At 43.1% G+C, this 21,706-nt stretch overlaps 1 protein-coding gene across 8 annotated transcripts in view; it reads right to left on the bottom strand.

The window, feature by feature from the left end:
- KCTD1 (potassium channel tetramerization domain containing 1) overlaps window positions 1–21,706 on the bottom strand; it is a 156,228-nt gene that overhangs the window by 27,566 nt on the left and 106,956 nt on the right. The window lies entirely within an intron of this gene.

The following is a 21,706-nucleotide window of genomic DNA, read 5'->3' as shown; positions in this document are numbered from 1 at the left end:
TGCATGGGTTGACAAGACTGGGGAATCATGGTGCCAGCACCCACTGGATAGCCAGGGACACTTCCTGCATTGCCTCTTCCACTGTGGACTTGCATATGCCAAACTGGCTGGTGAGGCAAAGACTGTGGCCATGGCCTCAGTTATGGCTAAACATGGAATTGTGTACCAACTCATGCAGGAACTGAGGCGTTCTTAGAAGAAATGGGGAAGTCTTTGGCTCTGGGTTGTCACGAATGTGACACAACATAGACTGCTGTGCTGGACTTAAAGAAATTCTAAGTCTTCTCTGCATTAATTTCCCTGTATGACTTAGGCTCATAGGAGGATAAGGCTGGAAGGTCATCGTGTCCAGCCCCCTGCTCAACACAGGATCATTCCCGATTAAATCCTCCCAGCCAAGTGTCTAACCAACCTGCTCTTGAAAACCTTCCGGGATGGAGATTCCAGGGCTTCTCTAGGTAGCCTATTCCAAGGCTTGACCCCAATCATAGTCATAATAATAAATAAAAACGCCCTTTAACTGTAGACTTATTTTGGTTGTTTCCCCTCCCTTTATCTGAAAGTGAATCAACTCAGGACTAAGGTAACTTCCCAAAACCAAGTGGATTGGGATTCACAGGGTGAATGGGGGCAGCAGGGATCCACTGAAGGCTGGAAGTGAAACGGGTGAGCATTTTTGGCAGTGAGAACTGTGAGGAGCTGCACTGTGGCTCTGCTCCCCAGTATGAGGCTGGGGGCAGGAGTCCCTAGTGGGTGAGATTCCCTAGGTGGCCAGTCAATTTGTCCTTTCCTCTGTGCATGGCTGTTCTCAGGAACCTCCCGAGACAAGGGTCCTGCAAAGGACACTGGGATCTCTGCACACCAGTCCCCTTGCTGTGGAGTGTCAGGGGTACAGGTTCTCTCCATGCTCTATGGTGCTCTGGGCAACTGGGCACTTGAATGCCTGTATGTGTATTTCTCATTACATTTTTATATTGCTGCAAATTTCCAGAAAATTTTCTGTGCTGCATCTGAATGTCTGTCCATGCCCTCTGTTATCAAGGCAGTGCTCCCAGACAGCCTAAGGGCAAGCAGAAAAAACCCTGCAATTTTTAAAATAAGGTAGTGATTTTAAAAATTGTGTGTATGAAATTATTTACATGTGCATATAGTGTTACTATGAGAGAGAAAGAATGTAGGAAAATGATATCTTTTAACAACACATGTTTTTGTACCTTAGATTTTGAATAAAATAGTATTTGAATAAGCACTCTCTTTCACCCATAATTCAGCTTCTCTTTCTGCTTCATCTCACATTGAAATTATAATGCTTAAGTGACATCAGTCTGCTGGCTTGAAAAAGCATTGTGAAGTCATGTTTATTATAATTTTATTTCCAGAGAGACACTGGAAGATGTGGCCTCCCCTACTTCTTGACAGCCCTGGTTTAAAGCATATATTTGATGATAAGCAATGATAGCAACAACAAAAAAAATTATGACAAATATATAAAACAGATGAATGGATTTCAAAATATGAATGTACTTTGAAGTTTTAATTACAAAAGTAGTTTATAATTATATGTGGATTAGCCAAATATCAAGGGTAAAAGAATACAAAGCTGTAGTCCATTTATAAGAAAATGTTCCTATAAAATATTTAACTAAAACTAACAGGATTGAGCTCTTTGTAAATAAGGAAAAATAATATCCTTTGGGTTGAAAATATGATCTCCAAGGGACAACTAAGGCATAGGAATTTAAGTATCATATGCCATTGTCAAAAAATCACTGCTTCAGAGGCTGAAAGAATAACCAAATGCCATAATACTAAACTTCACTTATATCTGCTTTTATTTTAAGGGTTTATAAAGGGCACAACTGACCTCAAACTTGATTTTGGTGAGTAGAAAGAAGATGGCAAAATAAGAGCATGCAAGTGAGCAATCTTTTTATTGTAGGACTTTTTTTCTTTTCTATGGACACCACCCACCCCTCCAATAACACTGTTTTCACAGGCTGTATTCCTAGAATGAACATCCAGACATTAGAGCAAGGGAAGTTGACACTACTGAAAAGAATACCTGCATTTTTCAAAAATCCCCCTAGATTATCTGTCAAAAATATGCTGGGTTCACTCAAACTATTAAAAATGTATTTTCAGTTAGTTTTGTGGCTCTACAGAGAACTCAGGGGAAAAAACAAACAAATTAAAAAAAAAGCCCAACATGGTCAGTGTTTTTGTGAAAATAAAAAAGATGATTTCATAACTTTTCCAACCCATACAAGCAACGTAACATAACCTTGCTGATAAGAGTTTATTGACATCACTGAAGTATATGGGGCAAAAATTCCTCTCCTCTACACTAAGCATAAAGTATGGAGCCCTGTAAACCCTGACATGTATTAGCATACAGACACCGAATTACTTTTGTTCTAAAGTAGAATGAATCTGAAAAAATAGACTCTTGAAAGAAAATGACACTCATATTTATTAGTGAGAATATTTTATATTTAAGGGACACCATTAATTTAACAAACCCAATTGGTCAATCTGAGAACCAAAGACTATAACAAAGCCATTGTAGAAACATTTATTTTGTGCATTTTACAATGTTGTCTATAGTTATTGTCACTGTTTCTCGGGAGGAGTCAGTTCTCCCTTTGTGTATTTCACAAACAAATTTGGCAGGGGAAGGATGTGGAAAGACATCCACAAATTAGAAGAACAACTAATAAAGCAACAAAAATGGCAGGGGGAATCCACAGGAGAGCACCAGAAACTACATGCAACTGTCAAGATGGCAGGGTCCCTTGATAAAGGCTTTCCCGTTACAGGCGAAGTTACTTCTGCATACCAAAGGAACAAAAGTTGTAATCCTGTGTTTAATCACACCACAGAAGGACTGAGGTCTCACGTTCTGAGCAATGAATTAAGGTTTGTATTAGAGAATCCAAGAGGGGATGGGAAATAAAAAAGCACCCATGAAAATCATTTCTCCAAAAATTTCCCACACCATATGGTAAGGTATTATTATTACTGAATTAACAATCTGCAAATAAATTTTATTATATACAGCACACACACACACACACACACACACATATACTATAACACTTGCATATATATAAACTATATATAGTATGATATTTATGACCAGCACATGCGCAGGAAATTATAATTATTGGAATCACTACAATGAGATTAGCAGGGTTTGTCTTTTCAAAAGTACACAAATTAAAATTTTATTATGAAATTATTTTAGCCTATGCTTGTGTGTGGGAGTGTTTATTTACTGATGTTGGAAAGTACAGTAAATTATTAGCAATAGGTTTTTATTCTTGCTTAGCTTCCTTTTAGTCCATATTGTCTATTATTTCATTTCATTTTGGTTTGTTAAGTGCTCAAAGGTAATTTACATAAGAGCACATTAGAAACTAGATCCATTTCAGGATGTGCTCATCTCATGGATGTTTAATTTTAATCCATTGCATGCTTAAATAATGCTTTTTTGCACCATCTCTGGAAAGCTAATCCACCTGCGGAAGACATCAATGCTAGACTACCTAAATTTATGACACCCACACGTTTCTATTTGTTTTTCAATGTATTGCTTTCAGGGTAACAATTTGCTTTTTATCTCAATAACCCTTTATAGACTGAAAAAGGAGTTTTGTCTCAACTCTGCTCAACAATGTTACTGCATAAGCATGATACAAGGACAGAACCTTGCAGCTTTCAATAACAGGTATTTCTAAAACATCATTTTCACCCACCAGGCTTCCAGTTTTAACCCTTTGCAGTCACTAATACTCATGCTCATTCTAACTCTCTACCTCCCTGTGAGGAATTGAAGTTTTCAGGTTTATGGATCCCAGAAATCAGTGAATCCATCTATTAACATAGGACCTAACATACAAATGAACAAAAGAAGACAGAGCAATGAGGAAAACGTTTAACAAAATAAGTGGTCCAAGAGAGAAAGGGCTTATGCAGAGCCATCAAACAGCAAGCAAGAACAAGAAAGCATCATATACTACAGCTCTTCTGAGATTTAAAAGAAAATGTTACAATGAGGGAGGAATTTTTTAAAACAAGTTTAAATACTAGACTCTCAGGGGAGAGTGAGTAAGAAACCTCTTTAGAGATCTTTTGCTAAAGAGGAAAAGGGAATTGAATCAATCATACCAAGGCCATTTCAAATATGTTAGGGTTTGCTATATAGCCTGGGGAACAAAAATGAAAAACAGGAGTAAATGCAAGGGGCTACAAAATGCATAGACAAAACTGTCATAACTTTCAAGTTATAAAGTATGTAACAGATGGGGAAGATCTGAAACTATTAATAGGGTGGAATCATATATACATTAGAGACACTAAAATGAAACAAGGGATTTGCTATAACCTGCCTGATCAGAGACAGCCCCAAGAATAAGAGATGAAAGCAAATCAAACACATTACAAAATGAACTAGCAGGCATTAGCTGTAACCCACATGGACAAACTGAAAGATTTAACTGGTAGAGAATAAATTATGCAACATGTTAATAGTCATGTTAAAGGAATGCTCCTTACACTAGCGAGAGAAACACATAGAGAGCAATTCAGTACCTGGTTTTGTGTACTGAAGACAAGACTGAAAATGCAGAGGTGAGCAGCTATTTGAGCTAGCCACAAACAGAGGGCGGAGAAAAGCTAGGAGCAAATGTTAAAACACCCTAGTTACTAAATGCTTGATATGTAGGCCTCTGTTCCTTAACAGTTCATATCCATGATGTGAAGTGAGTAACTAACCTTTAAGACTGAAACTGCTAGCAGTGACCACTATGTTGTACAGGCAGTCCTCGGACTTATGATAAAATTGGTTCCTGAAAACCATGTCTTAAGTTGAAATGTTGCAACTCGGAACCTATTTTCTCATAAGAAACAATGTTATAAATGAGGAATTGGTTCCTGAACCAAGCCTCAATACCCTATTTTCACCAAAAATACCCCAGAATTTTGTACTCAATCAATTATAGATGAGTAATATAGCTACATTAATGTATTTATATTATAAATAGCAATCATATTGATTTGGAAGGACTTCTTTGAGGTGACTGCTGGACTTTTTGAAGGGCTCTTGGTTGGACTTTTTGAAGGGTTCTTGGCTGGAGTCTTCTCAGGAGTCTTGGCTGCAGGTTTTTCTGGAGTCTTGTCTGCTTTCTTAAAGAAAGCGTCTGAGGAAGTTTGGACAGATGTTCTCCACAGAGATGAGCGACACAGAGAACTTGGTCGCTGGTGTGGCGTCGCATCGGATCAAGCGCTGTGAAGTCGAAACTGACGTCATAAAGTTGAAACAGGGTGTCAATTTATAAACGTTGTAAGTGCGAAATGTTGTAACTTGAAACATTGTCGAGGACTGCCTGTATCTTTCTTTAAAGTTCAGATTCTTGATTCAGTAACATATGTCCAAGTCCAAATGTGCATGTTCAAAGTAAGCAAAGCCCAGCTACTTCAGAACTGGCAAGAGGGTCCTAATGCCCTGCCAACTGCTAGGAACCTGGCCTAACTAAAAAACAGTTTCTCTCCAGATGGCACATTTAGTTACCTTGGGTCATATGGCTCTGAAGTAGAACAAGTACAGCCAGTCTCTGTCATTATTTTTATAGTGAGGGTGAAGCAAGCATTAGACAGAGAGGTGGTAGAAGCTCCATCCTTGGAGGTTTTCAAAACCTGGCTGGACAAAGCTTTGGTTGGGATGATCTAGTTGGGTATGGTCCTGCTGCAGGGGGGTTGACTAGACCTCCTGAGGTCTCTTCCAACCCTAATTTTCTACGTTTCTGTGATTATGGTGCTTATCTTCTGCAGAGGGGCTGGGAAGTAGGGGTACAGGATTGTCTAGACAAGGACAAGCCTGAAGCTGTGCTTATATGCTTATCTTCTCACATCTTGCCTATATCCTCACACTGGGGCACCCCTCAAAAGATTTGGCAGCACCCCAGTGTGCTCCAGCACCCTGGTTGAGAATCACTGATCTAGAGGTATGTTCTAAACTTTGCACACGTATTCTTCCCCCTTCCCTTTTCAAGTTTCATGGATGGGCAAAATATGGCCCATGGGCCAGATCTGGCCTGCAGGGGGCACCCACCAGTTGATTTGATCCAGCCCACAGCTGACCCCATGGCACTCCGCATGGGGCCAAGGCCAGCCTGGGGCAGCTTGTGCTGTGCTCCAGCCCATGCTTGCTGGCCCGGTCCCATCTGGTGTACACAGCTTCTGGCAGGGCTGCTCCTGGACACAAGTGCCATGGGGGTGGAGTGGGTAGAAGGCATCTGGGAGCTGGAGCCAAAGGCCCATGTGCTGGGGCAGGAGCTGCTCAGCTGAAGCCTCCTCCCAGCCAGGAGAAGCACAGCAGGAAGAGTCACCACTGTAGGCAAGGAGAGTAGAGCAGCACCCAGGCAGCTGCAGCCACATCAGGAGCAGCCCCTCTGGAAGCTGTGCATGCTGGCTGGAACATGTCATGGTCTGGAGCCTGGCACAGGCTGCCCTGGGCAGGAGCACCAGGGGTCAGCCCCATGTGGAGCGCTGTGGGGGCTGCCGTAAACTGCACTGCCTGGGCAAGCTCTGCTGCATGTACCCCCTACCCTCGCCTCCCTTCTCTTACCCCAGCTGGCTCCTGGGACCTAGTGCCCAGGCAGTGGCCCCCCATGCACACGTGCACGCATGCCCCCCCACCTCCCTGCCCCCCACTGCACATGTCAGGGGCTTCCCTGTGATCCTGGCCTTGCCTACTTATCTTACTCTCGAACACTGCTCCTCCCCTGCTTACAGCCCCATCCCACATCGGGAGTTTTGGTGAGTTGTTGTTGGGGGTGTGGAAAAGAGGGGACATCAAAACTCCCTATATGGCCCTTGGACCCAAATAATTGCCCACCCCTGATGTACACACACTGGATCTACTGAAGGACACAGAAAGCTCCATAGGTCCTATAGTAACTCATATCCTCAAAAGTTTCTCAATTTTTAAAGGCATATCAGAACATATTTTTCAATAAAACTGTTTAAACTGATTATTTATGCAAGACTTTACCCAACTATTTTTGTAACCGAGTTTTCTTGGCTACTACTGTATTTCACAGAAATTTAAACAAATATTCTGTTTTCCTGCCAAGAGAATTTACTAAGCTTGTTTCAAATTCCACTGAGGTTTGTTATTTACAGGATAAACTGAGGGAAGCTTCCTATTAATTTAGGGCCTTGTCATATGTTACACTTAACACATGTGCTATTTAGATTATAGTAGGCATTATGACCACTTAGAAAATTTGAGTCCTGCAAGAGTCCTACGTGACTGGGACTAACAAAATGCTATCAGTCCCAGTACCCCCACTGCCCAGAAGCCAGCTCAAGAATCCAGTGTACTGGTAGGGCTGGGACCAATGCATTTCTGATCCAGAGTCTCCAGACTGTATTACCTCCATGAAGCACTAGGATAAGAACTCAACGTGTGCAAAGTACTACTATCTGGAGCTACTGCTCATTAGAAAAGTCCTAACTTTGCTATGCTACAATGGCACTTGGCACATGTTTTACTGCTTGAACACTTGGACGCAAGCATTTTAAGTACAGTTAACACGTGCTAAGTGTAACGTATAACATGGCCATTCATAGTGTCCATGTCCTTTTGCCTGGGATACAGTTATTACCAACTTATAAGGAAGTGCCTTCCAGTTACTAGAGTGGAGTGGCAACAAACTCCTTTGAGTCAGTTAGCTAATATTTTTTGCTATTTTTTGCTAGTATATGGTATAAAGGCAGTAGGGAAAGTGGAGTGTTTATTTATTGAATTACTGAAAGCCAGCAGCCAGCAAATATACAGTGCCCCGGTACTTCTGTTAGTTGAGACCATCCTTTCTGTGTATCCTAAAACATTGCTCTACTTCTGTGGTCACTGATACAATAAGCACACATTTCAGAAGTCATGTTAAGGAAAACAGAATCTCACAGCCCAGCCACTCTCATTTTAGTCTGAAAAATCCTTTTAAAAGTGTACATGAAGAATATCCATCCAGGAAGAGCACACACCAACTGCTGAAACTTCCTTAGCCTGACAAATGGTTTTTGAACCCAAAAGCTTGCTTAATAACTATTCTCCAACGATTTGGGTTGGTCTAATAAAAGATATCAAATTCACCCAAGGAACCTTGTCTGCCATGAAGAATATCTACATTTAAATAATTTCCTGTAAATGTAAATTCTACATCGGGTATGCACAGTTCAAGTTACTAAAATTGATAGTTGTAACAGATACTTCTGGTTAAACAAATATTGGGTGGGGGAGAGGAGGGGGGAGAAAGAAACATGGATGTAGTATACAAAATTCCCAAATAACAAATGTTATTAGCTTTCTGAAATCACAACAGCACAATCATTGCCTTCATACCCTCAAGAATGTTCAACCTCAAAACCCCATACCCAGCATACTACATGAAACCCTCAAATAAGAGCGCTTCATATATCCCCAACAAGAGTCTTAGTAAAATAAGTCCTAAATTCAAGAACAGTAGATAATATAGGGTGCGTCTACACGTGCTATGAATGTGCCATGATAAACTCTGGCACAGCTTGTGCTGGAGTCAGCCTCTCCTGGATGCGGCATCTTCATGTGTACCTGGGACCGTCCTGGATGCAGGTGAAAATGCTGTGCCTGGGAGCAGTTGACCTGGATCAGGGGGCTGGGGAGTCAGCCCTGGGCTCCAGGTGGCAGCAGCGGGTGGCAGAGAGGTTAGCTGGGGCATGAGGGTGCTATAGTGTGGGGCTAGCCCCTGCACTGTAGCACCCTCATGCCCCAGCCAGCCCAGGTCACAGTCTCCACGTGCATTTGATCACATGTAACTCTGCTGCAAGATATTACTTGACTGCTGCAGGATAGTATTTGTCTTGGGCAGTCCTATCATACAGCAGAGTTAATTAGTTTACTGAGCCCCAGTACAGGTGCATGTGTAACTGTAATGCTTTACTGTGAAGCTAATTAGTCAATTCTGCAGGAAAGCACCTGTGTAGATGCACCCACAAGGGTTTAGTTAGTACTTCTTGTGCACTGATGGTACTAACTCTTCCTATACTTTCAGGAACTGAGCATCACATTTTGCTAGAGTTGTGGAGTCAGGCATGCACAAAATGGCACTAACTGTCATAGAGATTTTCTGTGTGATTTTTTTTGAGGATTCATATATTTTATTAGACCAATTGCACAGTTGGAATAAAGCTGCAACAAGCTTTTGAAAGGCAAGGTATTCTTCATCAGGTCTCAGAAGCGAAGCAAGCAAACATTATGAAAGTAAAGAGCTCAGGGTAGTACTGTGAAAATGGAGAGGGGAGGAAAATTGCTGGGGTGGCAGATAAACAATTATCAGAAGAAAAGCAGCTGATTACTACCAGATCAAGACCCATCAAAAGGGAAGGGGCTCATTAATACCTGTTGTGCACAGGAAGAAATTCAGGAATCAAATACAGGCTTTCCAAAATCCTACAGTTCTGGCTAGCAGTTCCACCTAATATTTCACTGATCATTGTCTCTTCTCCCAAATAACAGAAAGGATAATGGACTTCTACAAATGTGATAAGAACACATACGCTTTATTCTTTACAAGATCTAGACTGGCGATACTCAACCAAGGGTAGTGCCTGTAGACGTGCGGGGAGGTTGCTCTGACATAATGCAATTATTTAGCGTATCAGAGCAGACTCAATTAATTGAATCAGCTAATTAGCATGCTCCAGCAGCCTCTGCATTCCATGCATCAGCATCCATGCACTTCAAAATGGTGGCAGAGGTGCTTTAATTAAAGCTCATTTGATAAGCTTTAACTAAAGCACCCCTGTTGCCATTTTGAAATGCAGGGACACCAATACAAGAGATGCTGAGGGTGCTTTAATTATAGAAGCTCTCAGAGCCACTCTAATGCCCCTCCCCCCCCCCCCCGCAACTCTGAAACACATGTAAAAACACCCCAACGTCCTTTCATAGCGACTCGGAGTACAGTGCAATATTAGCTCTGTTATGGTGCACAGACACCTACACGATTAGTCTAAAACAGCAGAACCACTGATCTACACAAACAGTTTTTGCAGTTCAAAAGGCAACAGAATTTGCAACTGGCCTCAGTGATCTGATCCACAATAGATCAGAAGCTTAATCTTAACAGTTTATTCTGTGGGGATTACTCTTTAATGGAGAAAAGGGCTACCTGTTGAATTAAGGCTAGTACTCTCAAAATGTTGCAAAAAACCCCAAACAAACAAACAAAAACCAACAACCCAGAGAAAGCATGAGTCTAAAATTATCACATTTTTAATCACAGAGCGTTCATTCTAAGTATTGGCATGGGAAGATAGTGTTATTATTCAAACTGGTTTTCATCTTGCACACAGGGCTGGCTCACTATCCTGTGGAACCTGCAGCCAAGGGGCCCCTGCGGCCGTGAACACTCCAAATCACTGCTGTAGCAAGGGGGGGGGAAGGGGGGGAGGGGGGGTTGCCACCACTCTACATTACCACTGTCGGCTTCTTTGGCTACTTGCCACCGCCGCACCACTGCCGACGGCTTCTTCAGCTGCTCACCCCCCCCATCAGCTTCTTTGTATCAGGGGGCCCCAAAACTATATCTTGCAGGGGGCCCCAAAATTGTGGGCCAGTCCTGCTTGTCCATGTCAATTAGAACAAAAAAAATTCACATTTCAGAGTAAAAAAACTGATCAACTATTTCAGGGCTGTCTAACTTACAAGCACTTGGAGGCTACACCCCCTGCAGACCACACCAGGGCACAGTCCTCCCTGGCTGCACATCCACAGACAAACACCTCCAAACCCCTCCCCCCGCACCATGCATCCCAGGCTCCCCCTCAGCTCCCCCTGCTGCTGCACTGCCCCATGCCCTGTGGGGCAGGGGCAGAAAGCAGCAATCAGAGGAGGAAGGGGAAGCTCAGAGACTTGAGCAGCTATTGCAGCTGGAGCAGTAGGACAAGTGATAGCTGGGGCCACAATTTAATCCCCGCAGGCTGCTAGTTGGACAGTCCTGAACTACTTTAATAAGAATGTGTATAACTCATCGTTGTTAAAGCTGGAACCTATTATTAAGGTTGCCTGACATTTCTCCTTACAAGACCATGTTTTCACTTGTTTATAACTTTGACAAACATTTTCATGCAGGATGTCTATGGCAGGCTGATTTTGTGGCACTTTTTTGAAGATGTCAGCCAAAATAGTTCAGTCATGTCTGAGAATGAGCTAGGGAAAATAATTTTGTTCATGTTAAAAATAAATCTTAGGATTTTTATTTTGAAATGCTGTAGTACCTGTATGGTTTGCAGAAAGGAAACTTGGGGTGGGAAGAGGGTAGAGGACAAGGGAAGTCTTTGGGTACAGACAGAAGTGCAGCTCCCTGCTGTAACTCATGGAGCTTTACAGGAAGTGCTCTAAATTACAGCGATCCCCCAGACCCAACAGATGTTTGGTATTGAGTCCTGGGAGTTGGAGGACCCAGCTGCAATTTGGTGTGGCTGTGAATGTGGCAGGAGGGGGAAGGGAGCAAAGGGAGCTCCATCTGGGGTTTTTTCTGGTGCTGAAGGGTGGGGTGGGTGGGTTGGAATACATTCTCTGATTCTGAAGCCAGTGCTGGGTTGCATCAGCAAAGCCCTGTTCCCAGCACATGCGGACATTAAGTTTTTGAAGGCGCTCTGCTTTGGGGGTTCAGATTGTAATGAGGGTTCAGACTGTTGTGAGATTGGGCCCTTTTAAAGCACTCTAAAGCTGTGCAGTTCTGTAAAGACATGGCTGTACAGTACATTCAAGGGTTCAGTCATACAACAAGCCTAACTTCTGTTTGCATGTTTTATGTCAAGATATGTCCTTTTAGTATCCTCATCATAAATGAGGCATGCCCCTGGAGGCTGGCGGGCCACGGTGACTGCCCACAGGTGGTGGCAGCGGGGGAGTGGCAGCAGCGGGAAGCAGGGAGCTCCCGCTGATGGCAGTGGCAGCAGGGGTGGCAAATGCCAGCCAGTGATTGGCAACCACCCACAGATGCCGCTGGCAGCGGTAGCCAGCAGCAATCAGCAACTGCCCGCAGATGCTGCCAGTGGTGTTGGCTGGGGGGGGGAGGATGGTGAGTTGTGGCTGCCCACAGGCGCTGCCAGCAGCAGGGATTCTCTCAGGGGGTACACCACCAATCTCAGGGGGTACACATGCACCTGCATTCACCCACTGCACGTTGCCAATGATCCTCATGAAAATGTATTCTAATTTGGCCAAGGTATAAGCCATTAACATTGTAGTTTGCTTAGAAGAGAGCAGCCAGAGCTTTGCAGCAACAGCTCAGAAGATTCCACCAGCACTGAGACATCTCGAGTCTTTCCCAGCTCCTGGAGCTGAGCCCAGTGTATATGCACCATTCCCACAACCCCAGAGCTATGGTTGCTCACTGTAACACTCACTGTAGTTACTATTCCCTATGTGCCCCAACTGGGGCTGGGCTGGGAACTAGGAAAGAGAGCAGAGAAGCATTTTCTCCTTTGCTATCAACAACTCCCCCAACTTGGCACCAAGGCCGTGTAAACCAGGAAACTTTCCAGTCCAAAAGCCAGACCTAGGTTAAAGAAAAGAAAAGATAGCAACAAGGTATCTGATGAGATTGGGACTGAATCTGGGAAGGGAGACTTAGTCTGGTGGTTAGACTAGGAACCAGTGGAAGAGAAAAGGCTGGAACGGGGTGCTGGGAAGAGTAAGAGCCAGAGAAAAGAAATGTAAATAGTGACTGGCAGCAGTCATGGCAGTGAAGACTAGGACTGAACGCTGGAATGGGAAGCAGAGTAGGTGATGGGAAGCCAGCTGATAAGAACAACACTGAAATTGGACAAAGAACAGGAGGGGAGACTGAAAGTACTGGAGAAGGAAGGACAGATCTGACAAGGAGCTGGGATGCAGGGAAAGGACAACTAAGGAAACACTTGAGGAGAGAAATTATGAGGAACAAGGGAGACTAAAATTAGATGAAGAGTCCAAGGATGGACTGATGGACTGAAGGGTACAGACAAATTGGAAAGGGAGATGAAGAAGTGACCTGGGACTTGGTGGGACAAAAAGACTGGAAGTGGGTGTGGGATAGGGAAGAAACCTGAGTAGAGACAATGGGACTTGAACATCATGTGTATAGGAGGACACCAGCACACTAAGTAAGGAGATTGGTATGAGAGGCTTGATCAGTAAGGAGGAAATGGCGACAGATAGGATGCAATTCAGCAAAGGCATCAAGCTTTTGGAAAAATTGGGCCAAATAGCCAGTGTTCACTAGAGCATACTTTACTTCAGAGCCTGCAGTGGAACCAAGGTTACCCAAAACTCACCATTCCTCAGACAGCAAATAGCTGGAAAGCTATTGGCAGAGAATAAGTCTCATCCCTTTCTAGTACTAGTCCGCATAGAAGATAACCATCTATTTACAAGGGCTACTGTTTGCTCCAGTGGCAGTCTTTGCAGCAAATCTATCCTTTCCTCTGTTACAGGGTTCCTGTGTGATGCTGGCTAAGTCACCTAACCAGACTTTTCACAAGTTGTCACTCATTAGATGGTCGTCAATTTTTGAGGACCATCTAATGAGTCCTTAGGTCCCAACTTGAAGTCTTGGAGCCTGATTTGCAGAAGTGCATGACACTTCCAGCTCCATCTAAAGCAGGGGTGGGCAAAATGCGGCCTGTGGGCTGGATGCAGTCTGTCAGACCATTCTATCTGGCCTGCAGGGCCCCTAAAAAATTTAGTAAATTAATATTCATCTGCCCCTGGCTGCCTGTCATGTGGCCCTTGATGGCTTGTCAAAACTCAATAAGCGGCCCTCTGCCCAAAATAATTGCCTGCCCCGATCTAAAGTCAGTGTTGGTTATGCTTTAAACATGCACCAAAATATGAGGTCCTAGTTTTCTTAAATTGGGCATGCAACATTAGTGGCAGCTCCCCTCACCTCACAGGATTTTGGGGCAGATAAAATGACTAAGAGTGAGACACTCAGATACTATATTGAGGAATGCACAGAAAAGCCCATGAAAAAATTAATAAATCTGTCTTCAGAGCAGGATTTAGCTAGTATGCAGCAAATCAGGCCCAGGGACACACATTGATCAATGGGAAAAGAGAAAAATATTGAATAGTTGTTTATTAATTGAGGCCCTTCCTTTCTGTACTCTAAATGAAGCAGGGTCTTGTAGAAAACTAGAAGATGTGATCACATAATTAAAGACTGTATTACAAGGAACATGCAACAAGCATCCTTAATTTTGGCATTTCTTAGCTTTTGAGCGCTGGTGACTTGACAAGCTTAATGTTCTTTAGTAGTGTGTAATTGTATTGAACAGAAATTACAATGTATATGAAAGTATATGTTTTTCTTTTATTCCTCTCTTTCCCCTCCAATACTGTACATTGAAGTGGATTTCTTACAGTCATCATCTGCCCCTCACACTAATTTTCATCTTACTGCAGGCATAGCACATTACATTGAAAGCTCCCTCCGGCAGGGCATACTTGTGTGTTTGTGTGTAACAGTGCCAACATTGTAAATATTATTGTGTAAAGAAAATGTAAGGGATATGGATCCACAGAGTCTTGTATTGCTTTAACTTCTGTTTGCATCCATTATAGTGATATCAATACAATATTATACAGACATGACTATGCCAGTGAAAAAGGTATTTATACCTCTTACTCCTATAATTTTACAAGTATATTACTATAAATGCACTGACACTAGGGGCTACACATATTTAACCAATTTAGTTAAGAGTGGACACTATTAACCAGAATAATTAAGTCAATAAAAATAATAATAATAAAAAAATCTTTGTGAAGATCAGGCCCAAGTTTCAAGGAACAAGAAATTTCCTAATTTTAGAACAGCTGTGAGCAATAATTAGCATCTAATGTACATGCTAGGCATGTTAAAGTCACACCTACATATTCTTCCAGTTAGTGTGGGATCATAAATATAGTTCTAAAAAGCACGTGGATAACAGCATTTCTGTCGATAAACATTACATGCACAAAACACTGGCTTTATTATTTATTAGATTATCTGCTGCTGCTGCGAGTGCATAATCCCTGCAGCAGTATGACACTTTGCTCTAAGAGGTTATTTATGTAAGAGTAAATGAGGAAGAAAGTTATCTTAACTAGGAAAGGAATAAAGATAAATTACAAAAGCAGTAAACACCTGATTCTGAGGTCACTTACTGGACAATGAATGAATGGCTGGGCTCTGCTGGTCACTAATCCTAAAAAGTATCATATGCCAAGTCTAACGATTACATCAAGACATCATTAAAACAGCCTGCGTATTACATTTACTGACAAAGAATGAACTGTAGTGAAGCGTCTATGCTAAATGGAACACAACATTAAACTACTTGGACACTGACATCACCAGAGTAAACAAAACAGGTTTACCAGATGACCAGATAAGGTATAACATAAACGGTGATAATTTGCTAGAAGTGCTGCAAGCTAAGAATCAGTACAATGCCTATGCCATGTACCATCTTGCTCTGCAGAGTATCTTATATTGAAACCTAACCACAGATTGTTATAAATTCCTTGATTCTAAGTGTAGGCTCTCACTTTTGTGCATGTCTAATGCATGTTTAAATTAGGGATCATGTAGAATAACAAGTTAGAAGAAACTGTTACCCAGCAACTAATAAGGATTAGTATGGATGTGCATGGGTTGAAATGGATTTGTGGGCCAGACGCTCAGCTTGTGGGAACTGGCCTAGCTTCACTGGCTTCAATGACTTACACCGGCTGAGGATATGGTTCCTAACACTACTATGTTCATAGTAGCTAGAAACTCGAAATGGCCCAATGGCCAGGATTTAATCAGAACAGCTAGATATTAATTAAGTGTAAGTTGCTTGCAGGCTAAGCTGAGACCAGCTTCTAAACAAACTGAAGGATGGCAGTCCCAGAGTAGACTTCAATTTTTATAATAATCTTTAATTGATTCCCTATTATTTTATATGAGTTTAAATTTTTTCCAGTTTTCTAAAATTTGGAATTAAGAAAACCTGAATTTGATTAGACCTTAACCAAAAATCAGAGAACAACCATTCTGTCTTTAACCTCACTATCCTCATGCTCAGGGGAAGTAATACCCACCACCTTTAAAAGGTGAATTTGGGAACAAAAATTCATAAGCTGACTGGCCGCTAAGAACCAAGGACTAAATATTGATATTGATTTATATTTTACCCAACTCTTGAATTCTTTCCACACAGGAAAGGTGAGAATGACCTCCTCCCTTTTCATAGGCCTTGATCTCTTAGTAATTAGCTTCTCAAATTGTGGATTTGCTACCCCTGAGAATTTCTGTCACCCCTCCCTCCTACTAGTTTTCACTATGCTGAGCCTAGTTCCTGCAATCAGAGATGGGAGGAAGAATTTCTTGCATTTGAAAGTTTGTCTAACTTCATCCTGACTATATAGTTGGCCCAATAAAAGATACTGCCTTAAGAAATCCTTGCCTCTCACCTATGTTACTGTTGAGAACGTATTTTATTCTACCGTGTTTTCAACAGCTGAACAGCCCATGTATATTGTTCAGTCAAATACTGAGGTCTGGAGTTACAACAGAGAAAAGCACAGGCAGAACAAAAGGAGATCCCTTATTTATTTCATACAAGATTTTACTTCATTTCAGTCCCATGCCTAGAGTTTGCAGTGGGGCTGATTGACTGAGCCATCCTGTGTAAGTGTCTATTAATTTCCTAGAGTGATCTACAAGAATCTAAATGACAGCCGTATCCTTCCCAAATGGCAGGCAGATTTGGTATATGCCTGCCATAAACCTGCGGAATTCGGGAACCGCTCCCGTTCAAATTCCTCAAACAGTTTTGAAGGTATTTCCTAATTTAACAACCCTGAGCTGGAGAGGAGCAATAGCTGCCTTGCAGAAGGACGTTGTGCTGAGCCACTGTGGATGGGCCTACTCTGAACTAGCTACTAACAGATCCGAAACAATCTGAGGTTACCAGCTTCCACAGGGCAATAGTAAAACACCTCTGCAATTTTACTGCCATCTATTTTGATGCCCAGGCAATAAAGGCAAAGACAAGTTTCTCACACAGTTCAAGGGCCTTCCTTGCACAAAAAGGCTATAGACCCCACAGACACTTCATTTCCATCAGGATGTAATCCCAGCGTTCTGTGGTCCAGAAGTGCAAGTCTGCAAGGGAGGAGGGGCAAGAAGAGATCTTTCATGAAAAACCACGTCAGAACGGTCAACACCACCAGGATGCCTCTTCTGCCTGAAACAGCAACCTGCTATATTCATCTATCTGCAAAAGGTCACCTTTTAAACACCTGGCAGCAAGCAAACTAAATAGAACATCGACTCCATTAAAAAAAAAAAAACGAACCTGACAGCTGTCAGTCCTGGTTAACAAGTGGGGCCTTATATGTAAAGAACAGCACACCATCTTGGCCCTACCAAAAAAAAAAATATCCTACAATTCCCGAAGAGGTTGTTCCAAAATCACCACAGAAACAAAGCACAGAGCAACAGTCAGAAATCAGCCCTTCATGACTGGATACAGTGCTAGCGAAGACATGTGATATGACAGTAGGTGTATGAAACTTGACTGCTCTTCTAAAGCATGATCGCATGCCATCAAGTTAGCAGTCTTGCTTTAACCTAGCTTTGATTGGTTAATTCAAGGTTAAACTGCAGCAAATAAAAGGCCTTGAAGAGCGATTGGTTCCAAACTCTAGCCAGTTTCTGTAGAGGGGAGTCTGGCTTGATTTAAGGTCATGTCAATATGGCAATGGTGCATCAATGTAGTTTGGTTTAACTGCGGTGGTTTAGCTGTAATGTCACTCAAGTGTGTTACACAGCTTTGTTGTGATCATTTAAAGGCTCTTTCCCTGTTAAGTACTGCATCCACACAACTCTGTTCTCATTCAGATTAATGCCTCTGCACTCATGGCACTAGGGACAGCCAGCCAATGGTATCATATTAAGCACTCAGCTCTACGCTTTAATTTCCCAACCCCCACATCTGCATTCTGGGATGGTGACTAGAAACTACAGGAACTGTGAGATCAAAGGGGCGTGTGCACGTGTGGAAAGCTACTGATCCCTACAATTCCTTTCATGGCAGTACCATTTTCCAACACTCAGCATAACACAGGCTGACAGATGTGGCTTTGTTATTGAATAGGGATATTGATGCTGATAGAGCCAAAGGAGCAGCAGCAGAAGGATAAAACTGAGCGTCCTCCAAAGCATGTATCCACAGTAGCTTTTTGCAGGGGAGCACAACTTCTGAGCTCAGCCAGCTAACAATGACAAGATGCAGGACTAGAGATGACCATCAGTACTGGCCGAATGACAAAAGGAACTTTTCTAGAAAAGTGAGCTGCAGCAACTACTTCTTGGAGGGAAGAAGTATGTGGTCATTACCATCTGGAAGAAATTCACTGCTCCCAAATTCTACCACTCTGTAGCTAACCAGTTTGGGGTTGGTACAACAGCTGTCTTAGGTGTTCTGGGTGATAAAAGAAAGGGGCTGTGGCATCATAGAATCATAGAAATGAAAGGCTGGAAGGGACCTCAAAAAATTGAGTCCAACACCCCTGCTATGGGCAGGAATACTGCTGAGATCAAATGATTCCAGCATGGTATCTCCTCTTGAAGACTTCCAAGGTTGGGGGCTGCACTACCTCCTTGGGAAGGCTATTCCAGATTCTGGTCACCCTTACCATAGAAAAGCTCTTCCTTACATCCAACCTGAAACCATCCTCTAACAGTTAATGGCCATTGCTCCTTGTCCCCCCCTGGCATGCCATAGTGAACAGTTTTTCTCCCAGCTCCTGATATTCATCTCCCACATATTTATAGATGGCCACCACGTACTCCCTCAGTCTTCTCTTCTCCAAGCTGAACAGTCCCAGATCTCTTAGTCTTTCCTCATAAGGTTTGTCCTCCAGGCCATTAATCATTCTTGTGGCCTTTCTCTGGATCCCTTCAAGATTCTCCATGTCTTTTTTGAAGTGCAGCACCCAGAACTGGACACAGTACTCTAGCTGGTGTCTCACCAACATTGAGTAGAGAGGAAGCATCACTTCCTTAGCCCTGCTGGTGACACATTGGCGAATCCATCCCAGTATGCTATTAGCTCTTTTGACTACATCATCGCACTGGTGGCTCATGTTCATTCTGTGATCAACCATAATTCTGACGTCCCTTTTCAGGATATAGCTGTCATTGTTTAGATCACTCTGGGAAATTAATACACACCTACACATACTCATGTTGCTGATTACTTTCCCCCAGATGAAGTCCTTTCCATTTATCCATATTGAACTGTGTCTGGTTCTACTCTGCCCACCTTTCCAGCTTGTCCAGGTCCACTTGCACCCACATTCTATCCCCTGGCGTGACTGCTTTTCCCCATAATTTACTATCATCCCCAAAAGCTGGGGGAGTGCTAGAGTACACTTCCCTTCTCTGCTGAAGCAGATAGCTGGGGCTAAACCTAGCCTACCTTGTGATGGGGGGAAAGTTTGCGTGGGAAGTGCAAAGTATCTTGGGATGCTGGGAGACAGAGTTAATTTTAATCTTGAGGGAATCTGGGACAGAAGTTCAATAAACTGATTAAACCTAAATCAGTTAAAGTCTGATACTACATTCATCCACTAGGTGCACTGTGATTTTTGGGCTGATACTGATAGCCGATTTTTAAAGAGGCATATAGGCGGATACCGATCTGATTTCTGATACCAGCCCGGCAGCTTGGGGAGCTGCATGCAACTGCCCAGTCTGGTGTGGTGGAAGGGGAGAGTGGAGTGAAGGGGTTGGGGGGGGGTGCAGATCAAGGCCCCCATGGTGAGAGAGCAGGAGGGAGTGGGGCTGGGGCACACGCTGCCCAGCTGGGGGTGGTCACGGGCCAGAGCTGCAGCTTATCCAGGGGGCGTGGGGAGCAGGGGCTCCCACTACTGAGCGCTACTCGTCCGAAAGCCACTTGTCCGCCCGCTCGTCTGGCAGCTCCTGCTGCTCGTTCAGGAGGGCATGGGGAAGATGTGCTCCCAGATCTGTGTGAGGCAGGGCAGGCTGGGAAGTGCCTCACACATCCCTGGCCCCACCCGACCTGTACAGATCCAGGGATACACGCTCCCTTTCACATGACTTCCTGGACTGGCAGTGGGAACAGTGGCAGGAGCAGCTGGACAAGTGGGCAAGCACCAGACCAGTGACTCCTGGATAAGCAGCGCACAGCAGCAGGAGCCTCCCCGCCCCATGCCCCCCAGACTAGCCACAGCTCTGTCTCATACCTGCCTCACCCCAGCTGGGCAGTGCCTGCCTCAGCCCCTGCCCCAGCTCCAGCTCCAGCCCCACTCCTCCCTCACTGCAGGGGCTTTGATCTGCCCCACTACGGCCCGCCCTTCCTCCCTCCCTCCCTTTCCACCATACCAGACTTACCAGCTGCACGTAGCTCTCGAAATTGCCAGGCTGTGTTCCTTGCTGCCTATGTGCTGCGCTGCAGCTGCACATGCATACGGGCATTTATCGGCCAAATTATCAGCCACATCAGTCCGATTTCCAATTTGATCAATTTTCTTTATATCAGTGCCAATCCAGTATCGGACTGATCTATTGGTGCATCTCTACCATCCACGTTTATCTTATACCGGTTTCGGCCACTTTGAATGGTGTTTATGTGTACTAAACTTCTGTTGTGTTACAGATTTGAACTGGTTTCTGATCACTTATAGTAGTTGATGTGTAATTTCTGTCCCTAGCTTTCCTGTTTTTCTCTCTCCAGATCATATTGCGGTTGTGTTCTGTGTTTGAACATCTCTAGTTCTGGTATTGCAGTTTTTAAATCACTGCTACATTTACTTAGTAAATATCCACCAAAAAGAAAAATACTGAGATCCATATAACAAAGAGAGGAGTTGTATTTTTCTTCAACACGCAGTTTAATGCAACAAAAGGTCATTTATTAGAAATCACAGAGTGGGCCACAAACAATGAAAACCACTTGAAAACTGATATATGCTTCCTTCCTGCAAGATAAATAAGTTTTGAGGCCCACTTGCAGCCTATGAAACACTAATCCTGAATACATGCCCTAGTCTACAAAATACAAATGCATCACTTGCTTTCAAATTATGTCCATGCCATAGTAACATTTATGATAGGATCCTTTAATATTAGTCACACATTTGCTATTTACTGATTTGAGAAGCCCACCTTTTTAACAAGTGTATTACAGAGTATATTAATAAATTTCAAACTCCTTATCAAATCTTATTTGACTGCTGCAAAGAGATGGCACTCCTCCTATTCTCTTCCCTGGAGTGCTAAAGTGAGAATACTTAGGACAAATAACAACTGGATCTCTGTACTATTGAACTTCTCTCACATCTAACCATTTCCTACAATGGGAGCAATCACTACCTTCCCCAAAACTTCATCCTCCTCAGAACTGTTTGGTACTGTTTCAGAGATTTTCTCAACGTTTAGCACAAATAAGTTGATAATTTCTGTTAATTTCAGAGGAGCAGAGAAAATTCATAAAACTAGAAAATCTATAAGCAGCAGGAGAACTGGAGATACTTGAAGACTTAGACAATTCTCAATAAGAGAAAGATATTTTAAAAGGAAATCTTAAGATTCTGTAAAGGTTGGTGGTGTTGGTC

The sequence above is a fragment of the Alligator mississippiensis genome, chromosome 3 (assembly GCF_030867095.1).
Source record: "Alligator mississippiensis isolate rAllMis1 chromosome 3, rAllMis1, whole genome shotgun sequence".
Taxonomy (NCBI): domain Eukaryota; kingdom Metazoa; phylum Chordata; order Crocodylia; family Alligatoridae; genus Alligator; species Alligator mississippiensis.
Note: the sequence above shows the minus strand (reverse complement) of the source record. Positions and strands in the feature narration are given on the sequence as shown.